The sequence below is a fragment of the Tachypleus tridentatus genome, chromosome 2 (assembly GCF_004210375.1).
Source record: "Tachypleus tridentatus isolate NWPU-2018 chromosome 2, ASM421037v1, whole genome shotgun sequence".
Taxonomy (NCBI): Eukaryota; Metazoa; Arthropoda; class Merostomata; order Xiphosura; family Limulidae; genus Tachypleus; species Tachypleus tridentatus.
Window position 1 is genome coordinate 36,638,901 of NC_134826.1, and position 12,223 is coordinate 36,651,123.

The 12,223-nt window shown below is 32.9% G+C and overlaps 1 pseudogene across 1 annotated transcript in view; it reads right to left on the bottom strand.

The window, feature by feature from the left end:
- Nucleotides 1-1,730: 1,730 nt before the first annotated feature.
- LOC143240997 (ephrin-B1-like) overlaps nt 1,731-12,223 on the bottom strand; it is a 117,032-nt pseudogene continuing 106,539 nt past the window's right edge. The window contains exons 2-6 of the transcript XR_013022132.1: nt 12,023-12,164; nt 9,533-9,702; nt 7,544-7,648; nt 6,567-6,803; nt 1,731-6,236 (exon numbers count right to left, since the gene is read on the bottom strand). The product of XR_013022132.1 is annotated as an ephrin-B1-like (transcript). The remainder of the gene's footprint in view (nt 6,237-6,566; nt 6,804-7,543; nt 7,649-9,532; nt 9,703-12,022; nt 12,165-12,223) is intronic.

Genomic DNA, 12,223 nt, shown 5'->3' on the forward strand with positions numbered 1-12,223 from the left:
AACTGCCCTCCCTCTAGTCTTACACTGCAAATTCGGGACGGCTAGTGCAGATAGCCCTCGTATAGCTTTGCTCGAATTTCGAAAAGAAACACTGATGGTGGGCGTCACTTTAAATGTATAAACAAGTCTTTGTTTCAATACTTTCTGTATGACATCCGTAATACAATATCCTATTTATACTACATCTATTAGTACAAAAATTATTTTGTACGTTTAATATTCATCTTATGTTGTTCAACTGAAAGATTACAGAAAGTAATAAAAAATAAGTTATAATGGTTTTTTTTTCGTTATTCAAAATCCTTAGTGTTAGTAATAAGCACTAATGCATAAGAGATATTTAATAATTATTGATTTTGTTTAACTGGTTTGACGTTATAACGTTGTTTACTAACCCGAAACTTTTCCTGACACGGTTCTAACGGAGCTAGAATAAAATATTTTCTATCGCTGATCGATAGCTGCATGCAATATAAACAGGAACGTTATGATGGACGCGTTTATATTCGTAATTTTAAGGTTTGCGATGCGTTGTTACGTATACCCAATATGTATTGTGTGTGTTTTTCGTATAGCAAAGCCACAAAGGGCTATCTGCTCAGCCCACCGAGGGGAATCAAACCCCTGATTTTAGCGTTGTAAATCCGGAGACATACCGCTGTACTAGCGGGGGGGCCAAAATGTATTGAATATGATGCTGGGAAATTCCAATTTCTTATATAATCATAATGACTCTCACTGTAGATAGTGTATGATCAGCTATACTTTGTGTAAGATTAACAACGGTTTTGTTATAAAATTTATGACCAGTGACTGTTGGAGTTTTCAATTTGTAAGAGTTTGTACTTATATACCTGTTGATTTATAAGTATTTTATAAAAGGTATATTTGTACTGAAGGTTGAAGTTTTTGTTTGCACTTCCAACATTTAATAGAACCTGATGACAGGTTTAAAGTTGTATCTTTGTTGAAACGAGGCACAAATTTATAAGATTTCAACATATTTTCTAATTCTGCAAGATGAACAATGATAAAATGATAAATAGTTCAGTTTTTGTTTTATGCCCATTAGAAAAAATCTTTTCAGTTCTGAGAAATATTTATGGACAAATGACCCAGTACAAAACTACAAAATGAATTGTCTGTGTTCTGCACATCACGGGTATCGAAACCCGGTTTCTAGCATAGTCAAAAAATGTCCCGCTGTGTCAATGTCTCAGTTGATTGGAATCTTCTCACCTTCTTATTGAAGTTCAAAAGAAACACATTATTAAAAACTGAAATATGAAACGAAGACAGCTTAACAAATAAAAAATACTCTATGACAAAAACTTGTTAATTAAAAACCCCAAACAATGAAGTTTCTAATTCAAATTTCACTTTCTTAAGACATTAAATGAATTGATAAAATATTTGGAGAGTCAGGTGAGAAATATAGGCTTTATTCATGGATATGTGTTCCTTTACATCTATTTAGGGTTATTTTTCAATATTCGTTTTTTATTATATGTAATCCAGAGTAATTGGTATTTTTATTCTGATCTGTACTTTTTGTGACACGCAGATTAAGCGGTTATGTTAGGGGTCCCAAGGTTTAGGCATAACCATATATTCCAATATCTAAAGTTAACAACAAACAAACAAACAATCTTGGTTTGGAAATCGCTTCATTTTATGGTTTTTGGTTTGATGTATTCAACTGCAGACAAAATAACAATAAACAATGAACCTGCGCTAAATATTACGCTTTATTTGATGCTATCAAAGACGTACAAAACCCATAGTTTAACAGAACTGAACTAACACCAGTTGAGACAAACTAGAAGCTAGATGAAGCAATGTCAAAGCATCAGTTAATGGCCGAGGTTAATGTAAATACCCTCGCATGTCTCGTCCGAGGAGGACTGTCGTAGAAAACAACATTGCGTTTGGAAAATAATGAGGACACTTGCCATATATTTTTGTTGTACATCTTTCAGTTTTGTGGAAAAAAATATGGAGTTACACTAATTAGTTACAAAAACAATTAAGATGGAAAACTTTGCAAAGCTTATACGATAAATAATCATGCAACCTTTAGAGAAAACAATCTGCTTTGTTTGCTTTTTGAGAACAATTGACAAATCACACTACTGCGTTGGAAATATAAATATAAAATGAAAGTATTTGAAGAAATACTTCTAACTTTACTCTTAACTATACAGCTGTGCCACTTCTATAGAACACATACACTTTCGGGTTCATGTGATAATAAATAGATTATTTCCACGAATGTTTTAAAACACAGCTTTTCAAATTCCTCAAAAATATCCATTAAATTTCTGGTTATATTTCCATAAAGCATTGCGAAGTTCGTGTATAATAGCAACAGTGATTTATCGACACCTAATAATTTTACACACTTCAAAAGCCACAAAATAAACGTCTACAGTTAAATATACAAAACAACTATACAGTTTCACATTTTTTTTACAAACCACAAGCGTATTTTAGTCTTGTTTTTTTTTTCAAGCTGACGTTGAAAATTAACAAAGGTACTTAGAACTGGTTCATACATATTTGTATTAAGAAATGTTCATTTACTTTTTTATTTTAGTTGATAAAATGAAACAATTGATATAAGAATCTTACACACAAATAATCAAACTTTTGATTAAACACATTTAATTAGGCTTAACTGAATATTACTGGTAATGTTAAAACCTCGCCCGTAACAATATGAAATACAATACGATGTTAAGAAAAAGGGAGAAAGATTTTATTTTGGTTAACATAGTTTTCGAATCAACATCCTACATATTACAGATAATATATCTTTAATTTATCTTATTTCTTTCTTTGCGTGTTAACATAGTTATCGAATCAACATCCTACATATTACAGATAATATATCTTTAATTTATCTTATTTCTTTCTTTGCGTGTTAACATAGTTTTCGAATCAACATCCTACATATTACAGATAATATATCTTTAATTTATCTTATTTATTTCTTTGCGTGACACATTCAATTCACTTACACAACACAGTTAACTGAAATAATACTTCTTATAGTTAAGATCTGAAATACGATTTCCAAAATAAAGGGGCCACCCTAAAAGTAAATAAGAAAATTACTTTAATATATTCTAATATGATCAACTTATTGGTGTAAGATGTAACATTATTTCTTTCGAAAGGAAGGACAGAAGAATGGAACTAAAAAAGAGAAGATACAGTTTTATTGTGACTTTCAACCTTCTTCGTGTTAATGTATATGATGTTACCGGTACCTGTATGATGTTACTGGTACCTATATGATGTTACTGGTACCTACATGATGTTACTGGTACCTTGCACATCGAGAAGTAAAACACGTCAGATTTGTTTTAATGTTTTCAGTGACAAACCAAACAATGTGTCGTTTTCACATGTTACTTCTAGACCCTTGTTCTTATTTTTTGGTTTCTTAATCACGAATTACATCCAAGGATAGCAAGACTTTTCTGCCAATGATAAAAGAGAACAACGTTCGTGCTACTTAACAGGCTTTATGTAAGAAACGATCCAATAATCCACCTATTCGTCCAACCTAATATGAATAGACTCCAGTCGAATGTAACATATTACACTCGGTGGAATGTAACATATTGCACTCAGTCGACTGTACCATATTACGTTCCATTGTCATGATCCCAGAATCGGAATGTTAAATCATAATAACTTAAATATCAACAAGTAACAAAATGTTGTGCAAAAATCACTTGCGAAGTTTGCACCTTTCTCACCAAAAATTACTTAAGCTTCGTGACATACTCATAAACCATTAGGGTACACGTGCTAATTATGAAGTCTTGGTAGTTTATTTTCAAAGTTCTGGCTTATTCATTATATCATAAATATCTCTATTACGATGTCAATTTAATTTCTGTAGCAATCTCTAACAAAAAGCAGTATAAGATCTATAGTTGTTGTTTTTTTTCCCAATAAGTTTAAATCACGTGTATTGGTAATCAATTTCCAATACTCAATGAAAATAACTTCAAGTTTTACTATTATACACCTACACCTACATATTTACTCCAATTTTATTTTGCACAATAATTTTGTAAGAAAGTAAAAGATTTTATGTAAAAACAGTATGGTTCCACAGGAATACTGTTGCAACAAATATGCAACTAGTTTTGCACAGATGGAACAAGTTAGGTAGTAATTATTGATAACTTGAAGCCATTAACCAACTCTTCCTATTTTATAAAATACTCTAATTATTTTCATTTAATAAAACTGCTGTATCAATGAATGTGTATTTTCCGATGAAAACTTACAAAATATTTCAAAAATTCCATGCCTCAGTATTGAAAAAGTTGTGTTTTCTATAGTAACAGCAAGCATCAGTTCAACAACAAAAGACTTGAAAATAGCTGAGTAATATTTTACTCAATGTTATGTCAGTGAATAAAAGTGAACTTCTCTTCAGTTTTGAATATCAACAAAGGTTATTTTATCGAATTACTTATAAGGAAACGAGCGCTTGGGCGAAAACAACTATAAACCTTTTGTGTAAATTGTGCTTACTAACCGTTTTTTCAAACATTTTAGAGAACAAGAAACTAAGCTAATTCTTTATCAAAAACATACTAAATATGCTGGCATTACCGTTTGTTAAAATGTCTTCAATATTGTTTTTGTTTGCCGAAAGTTTTATTCAAGAACGTTCCAGTTAACTTGCGATGATCGATTGCGCTAGAAATTGCCTGAAACGGGCTCGCTACAATTTTTAAGGCACTGTGCACTAGATAATAATGACTCTATTTGGCACAATAAACCTTCATAACAATACAAGTCTTCTGCTTCACATATCTTTTGTTCTTACATTGTTTGTTAATCAACGTAAACACATGCTCTATTGTTTTATTTCAGTTAAAGATTTCGGGACGACTCAAAACAGCCAGAATGTACCAGAAGAAAAAGAAAAACAAAAAACCTACCGGAGTTTGACTTCTAATTAACAAAGGTAAACATTGAATTTGACAGGTTGACTGTAAGTTGAAACTTATTACAGTTTGTTACTTTATTTTTCTCACAAGCAGCTTGTGAAAATAAAATGAAAACCAGTCATTAACCAACAACATTTGAAACACCAGCGACTCAAAATGTTTATGTCAAAGTCTACTGAATAAAGTAATTTATCATTCTAGATAATTAAGCTGACCTTTTGAATGTTCCTGATTTATTTCTCTACATGTTCCGCATTAGCGAATTGTTTCATATTATACTGTCAACTTTATTAAAAGATGTGTCTATCACATCTTAAGAAAACTGTTTCTACATCGTCGAAGGAGGCATTGAGCAAATTAAGGCTAACATGCAATGGATTACATTGTTTTTGTGTTTACTCAGCAACATGGACCGTTATCAACACCATAATGTTAGTGCCGATTCAAGTTGCAGCTACTGAATAAAAGTATATATTCATTTATATAGAATCTTACACACAACAACCTTCCTTGAGTCATGTAAGTTACTCTAGTGATACAGCATAAGAATATAAATAATTATTTAGTTAGAAATGACTGTTGATGATCTACTGATTCCCTTTGAAATAAACGCTTTGTAGGTACTGAACAAGGCAACCAGTTTTAGTTCCTAAACAATGATTTTTGAGTGTGTTCCGCTTAAAAACATTATTGTGGTTTGAAACACTATAACCTTCTCCCTACACCAGTAAACATGTGCTGATAATTCCTACTTGTGTAAAACATAGATTTGACATTTTTACCTGTGGTTCCATTAATTAAGCTGTCAATGATATTAGATCCTGTTTTCGAAGCTTGTTCAGTACTTTTGTATCACTGCAGGCTAATAAGTCTTTCCACTGACAGAAGAGTACATCCAGCTAGTAAATTCATTGCTAACCCTAATATTTAGCATAATAGAAACAGTCTCCTTTCAAAGGACTTGAGTTTTTTTTCAGTGACCAGATATCTACTGGCATCGCTTAGGAAGCCATACTTTTGAAAATGTCTATGTTACATGGCACTATGGTACAGCTGTACACAGCGAAGGGCTGAAAAGGTTTAGAGTATAGTTGTCGTTAACCTGCTTAGTTCACCTTGTTTGAAGGGCTACTAACAGTAACGATACTAGCGACACCACAGTCAAAGTCACGCGACCCATACGAAAGTAGGGCGCTCTGTTGTTGACCAGTTCTTGGATTTTGGTTCTTGTCTGATTGGGCAGTTTGTCTTTGTCTTCTGAAACAAAAAATGGAAATAACTTCATGAAGATATTGTAACAATCACTTAATTTCAATACCCACTGATGAACAATCTTATATATTTTGTTATTTTACTATTGTGAATATTTAACATTGACAATGAAATTAGAATTAGAGAGTAAACTTTTATTAAACACCATATTAGATAAACTGAAAATGTTTATACTAATGTATAGGTAATAATACATGTAAACATACATTATGTATGCCCAACACGTAAATTAAAAGGGAAAAAAATAGAGAAAACTGTTCTAATCAGAGGTTTGGATTTTCACTTTTCGTTTAGTGCTAGTAAGTTCATTTTTACCTTTTTTCTTGGGAATTGAGTTTTTCTTGTCCTCTTTAGTTGGCACTTCAACAAAAGTTTTGATGGTTGGTGGCTTTGAAGGGAAATTTGGGCGGAACCACCGAAAGATGGCGTCTGAATCGATGGAAGTTGGCGCTGCGGTGGAAGTAGTTGTAGAAGTGGTAGAGAAGGAAATTGCGGGCTTACCAATAGGCAGAGACACGCTAGACACTAAAGAACTGGTGGAAGTGGTGCTCTCTACAAGAGATATGAATTGTTTTCTTAATATGAGAGTTAAACTTTAACACGCTTCATACAAACAAAGTGTTATAAAAGTCGCGCGCCATTATGAGATTTCGAAAGCCCGCCCTTTTCTTGGTCATTTTTGTATTTCATTACCTTCTCTCTCTCTCTTTTATTGTAATCATTGGTTAGGATATGAATAATTTAGTAAGAACGGATATACATGAAATTGTGTGGGGTCTTGAACTGGAGTATTATTGGAGCCGAACTCCTTGGTCAACATAAATTCGACTGTTTGTTTGTTTTGAAATTTGCACAAAGCTACACGAGAGCTATCTGCACCAGCCGTCCCTAATTTAGCAGGTTAAGACTAGAGGAAGAGCAGCTAGTAATCACCACCCTCCGCCAACTCTTGGGCTACTCTTTTACCAACGAATAGTGGGATTGACCGTCACATTATAACGCCCCCACGGCTGAAAGGGCGAGCATCCTTGGTGCGACCGGGATTCGAACCCGCGACCCTCAAGTTGCGAGTAGAACGCCCTAACCCACCTGGCCATGCAGGGCCGGAAGATCTTCGAACAGCTAGCTTTAAGAGCAAGATTTAAAAAACATACATGATGGAGTGCGACTCTTACATTACTTTGTGTAAGTAACAAAACTAATGAATGTTCAGTATCTAAGATAAAGTACAAAAATACAGGTTCTAAGCATTATGTGTTTAGATTCAAAGCATCCTTTACTGAACTACTTACGTTTAGAAGGGTCGCAACAGACTTTGAAGATAATCTTCATGTTATGAGTGGCACAGCGTCCACCCATGCGCTGATGAAGTCGGTCAATTCCTCCACCAGATGTAGCTAAACGAAACATCAAGTCATGTTAAGATAATTTATTAAATGTCGCGTATACATATCAAATAAAACAGAAGCAATATTAACTGGGCATCAACACAGCAAATCATCAGGTGAAGTGAAATTAAAAAAAGATATTATTGTGGTTTAATGTTAATTAACATTTTCGAGTAGTTTCAATACATTTAAAATCAAAAGTTACAATGATTATAAATATAACAGTAACATCATTCGTGAATGTTTGGCTCACAAATAAAACACCAGTATAATTGATATGACAATGTAACTCTAACACAAGTAAAGAATGTTTAGATTAAAAACGTAACACTAGTACAGTTTTAAAATGTTCAAGTTTCAAATGTTACACCGGTATCGTTCAGAAATGTTCAAAATACAAAACGAACTTAATTCAAGAAAGTTAACATTACAGAGAGTGTCAGAGCATCAAGTGGATAGGGCGCTTGACTCCTAATCTAAAGGTCGTGGTTTCAAATCACCGTTACACTAAACAAGCTCGTTCTTTCAACCGTGGGTACGTTATAAAGTTCGGATCAATCCCAATATTCGTTGGTAAAAGAGTAATCCAAGAGTTTGCGGTGGGTGGTGATGACTAATGGCCTTCCCTCTAACTTAATTAAGGACAGCTAGCACAGATAGCGCTCGTGAAACTTAGCGCGATATTCATTAAACAGGCGTGACAAATGAAGCAACTCGGAAATGGCTTTCAAAGTGCATTTGACCTGTCATTATGTTGAGATAGTATTCATAAAATATGTTGGTAAACAGAACGAATTAAATGCTGATCGTAACTCGTACTAGATGAGTTGGAAACACTAAGTGTCCTTTAAAAGAAAACCGTCTGCGCTAATAACATATTCTGTCTTCCATGAAGTTTTAAGGATATTTTGTTTTTATTGGTAATCATATCGGTAGTAGGAAAGACACGTGTTCATCTATTATTAAGCACTGAGACTGTAATACTAGATAATCTATTAGTGTCACAGATTTCTGTAAGGCAGAAATATTAAAACCTAGTTTGTCTTTTGTTAATATTCATTCATCACGTGCTTTTTTTTTTATCACACCAATGTTCTTACAAACTCTGATCAAAATGTCAGATCTAGAACATATATTCGTTTCACTTTCGCTTACATAAGCAAAGACGCTTTTTCTCAAGATTTTAATAATTTTACTTGGGTTATTATGTTATAAAAGTAACAGTCATTTACTTTATAGCCCTTCAATATGCAAGCGCACTTCACAATGCTTCATGCAAATACGAGATTTTTTTTACTGTTTTTACTAAGAATATTTTGTTTTGTTTGTTTCTGATTAAGAACAAAGCTACACAATGGGCTATTTGTACTATTCTCAACATGGTGACCCGCATTGGTCAGGTGGTTAAAACACTCGACTCGTAATCTCAGGGTCACGGGTTTGAATCCTCGTCACACCAAACATGCTCGCCCTTTCGGCCGTGGGGGGCGTTATAACATCTCGTTCAATCCCACTATTCGTTGGTAAAAGTGTACCCCAAGAGTTGGCGGTGGATGATGACGACTAACTGCCTTCCATCTAGTCTTACACTGCTAAATTAGGGATGGTAGCACAGATAGCCCTCGCGTAGCTTTGGGCGAAATTATAAAAACAAAAAACTCACCACACTTTCTAGCGGTGTAAGCCCGCAGATGTAGCAATGTATCATTATTAAAAGTAGCAAAATACCTGTGAACTGAATGTGAATGTATGTGATGATTATATGTTGATAGAACAAAAGGTCTTGTTCGAGTTCCATTGTTAATGTCAGTAAAGAAGAAATCATTTGATAAACAAGTAATAGTTTCACAATAACCCAGAGAAATATATGTAATAGCATCAGCGTACACTCACATATGAAATAATAATCTTGACCAGGTTTAAATTCCAGTCCTCCCGGTTGAGGGGGTAAACGAACGGAAAGTAATGGTGAAGTACATGTGTAGATGTGGCTTATCACAGACGGCTATAACTCGGGCATTGGGATTGTTGATCCGACAAGAATCGTATTCTTCCTTGGAAACCTGTAACAAATGTAGCATACAAAGGTTAGTAGTCCTATCAATGAATATTTTGCAACGATAACAGTAGGGCGAAACTCGTAAGAACAAATTATTCTAATATATCATGGATTTTATATGTAAATGCTTTAATGGGATGGAAGGTATACTGCAACCCGATAAACGACGAATTCACGGAAAATTGTGTTAGTCTTCATGAAATGCGTGAAGAACTTCACAGTTATCTGTCTATAATGGCTGTGTGAACTAAGAGTGAATATGAACACGTGACACATACTTATCTGCACTAAGTATGCTGCTGACACGTATCACATAATGTGTACTAGGTATGCTGCTGACAATAATCGACAGAAATAAAAAACAAAGCATGGAGCATTTATAATCACAGTTAAAGATGTTCTCTGATGGCTTAGTGTTAAGCTCTGAGGCCTATAATGCTGAAACCTGGGATTTGGTCCCTGCAGTAGCATCCCGTAACACAAGCCTATGATATTTTATTTGTCAGTTATAGATGTTTTTCAGTAACTCCTATACGGTGAATCTGAAAATGATATCCACTTTTCTCCATCACGTACAGATCTTTCACAAAACGCCATATGCACTTTTACATAAATGACTTGTTCTCGTTGAAATCGGGTCACATTCTGTTGTGCTTGAAATGTTGACAACCACTCGCTATAGATTTCTCTAGACCAATTGCGACGTGAGAGCCTTATCGATCATTCTTAAACACAAACACAGAAAACATAATAATAATAAATGTGCATTGTGGTAAACGAAATAATAATTTGATGTTATAAAGTTTTGTCCTCTCGGTTTGTGAAAAGTCCTGATGTGGTAGTGAAAAAATGAATATTATTTTCGAAATATGTGTAGCTGATTTATATAAAATCCGTTATTAAAACCTAAACAACTTTTTTATAAAGTTTAAATTTCAGAGCCTTTGTAATTTGTTAGACGATTTAAAATTCACATTTAAAATCAGAAAATTGTAACATAATTTAATTAGAAATTAAGTATTTAAATGTAAACGAATAGTTTCACTTAACTTTTTAATTTAAGTATCAGTTGGAACTGTCTTGTACTTTAGTCAAACTGATGAACAAACTTAGTGATACATTTAGGTAGTTGTGAATAAGACAGTACTAACAAACTACAGCATTAAACAAGTGAATGAAATGAATCTTAACCTTATCACGATATATTTCTATTATCCTTATAAACGATCATACATTAAGTGTTCTACTGGGAAGTTGCTATTTATTGAAATATATGTTTCAGTTCTATCTTTCATTAAATTTAAATTTTTACTAGAAGGAAAAAGTAAAATATGCAAATAAAATAAGTTAATAATTACATTTATGGATTTTTAGTAAAAAAAATTATTATTATTTCATTTCATTAATTATATTGATTAAGCTTTAATCTCAAAATTAAACAATAATTATACCATAAATTATAAAGGTGTCTATTCAATTAAAGTAGAGATTCAAAGTTTCAACAAAACTATCAAAAGAATTCAAATGTCTTCATCATAAACGATCAATTAAAATAAGCGAAATACCAAATTTTAATCCAATTTTCTTTATGAGAAGCTATAAAACAAGTCCGTGTAGTTTATGTCGGAATGCACAATGTTAATGGATTCCTTTGATAATTAAATAAGTTTTGGAAGATAGCTTGTACGTGTATAAAGGAAAACAAAATTAACGCACACGTTCATATTTAAAATACTGCTAAAAACATAAAGAATAAATCCTGAAGCAACTGAAACACAAAACAAATAAAAAAATAACAAAATCATGAAGTTGCTCTAAGACCGGTTATTGTTCCCTATCATATTTATCTGATTATGTCTTCTAAAATTGTGCCTACTACTGCAACTCTCATAACAGGTTTGGCTAAAGCTTACTGGAGAATAACTAAAAATAAAAGGGTTCACGTTATCATATTATGTCGGCATAATGAATTACAATAATCAAAATTTATGTATTTCTGTCTCCCCCTTGATAAGGGTTTTCTTATCTCCTTAAAACAATTTCTGTTTAATAAAAAAAAATGCACCGGACAATGCTCATATATAAACGCTAACTTGTATCTGTTTTAAAACCGTTTTTATTGTTTTAACAATACAGTAAATTATGGAATATCTTAGGAAATGACAAAAGAACTGGTAATATAGTTTATATATGATGCATAAAGGTCAAAAGTCCTTTCTAAATCATGGTTGTTATAAAGTGTGCTAATATTTTAAATGAATTGACAATGACAGTAAAATGAGAAACAATAAAAACCAAATCCCAAGGACCAGATAATAACTCACGTTATATATTATATATCTCTCCACATCTTCTTCTCGTGTCCCCGAAGTATAGACTGGACAAATAATGTTGACCTGGTCGTATTCAAAAGGTATATTTCCCTTGTTGACGTCAATAATGTGATCTGTATTGTCTATCCGAAAGCTGAAGAAACGAAAATAAATGTGAAGAGTTTTATATGAAAACGACAAATTAACATTTCG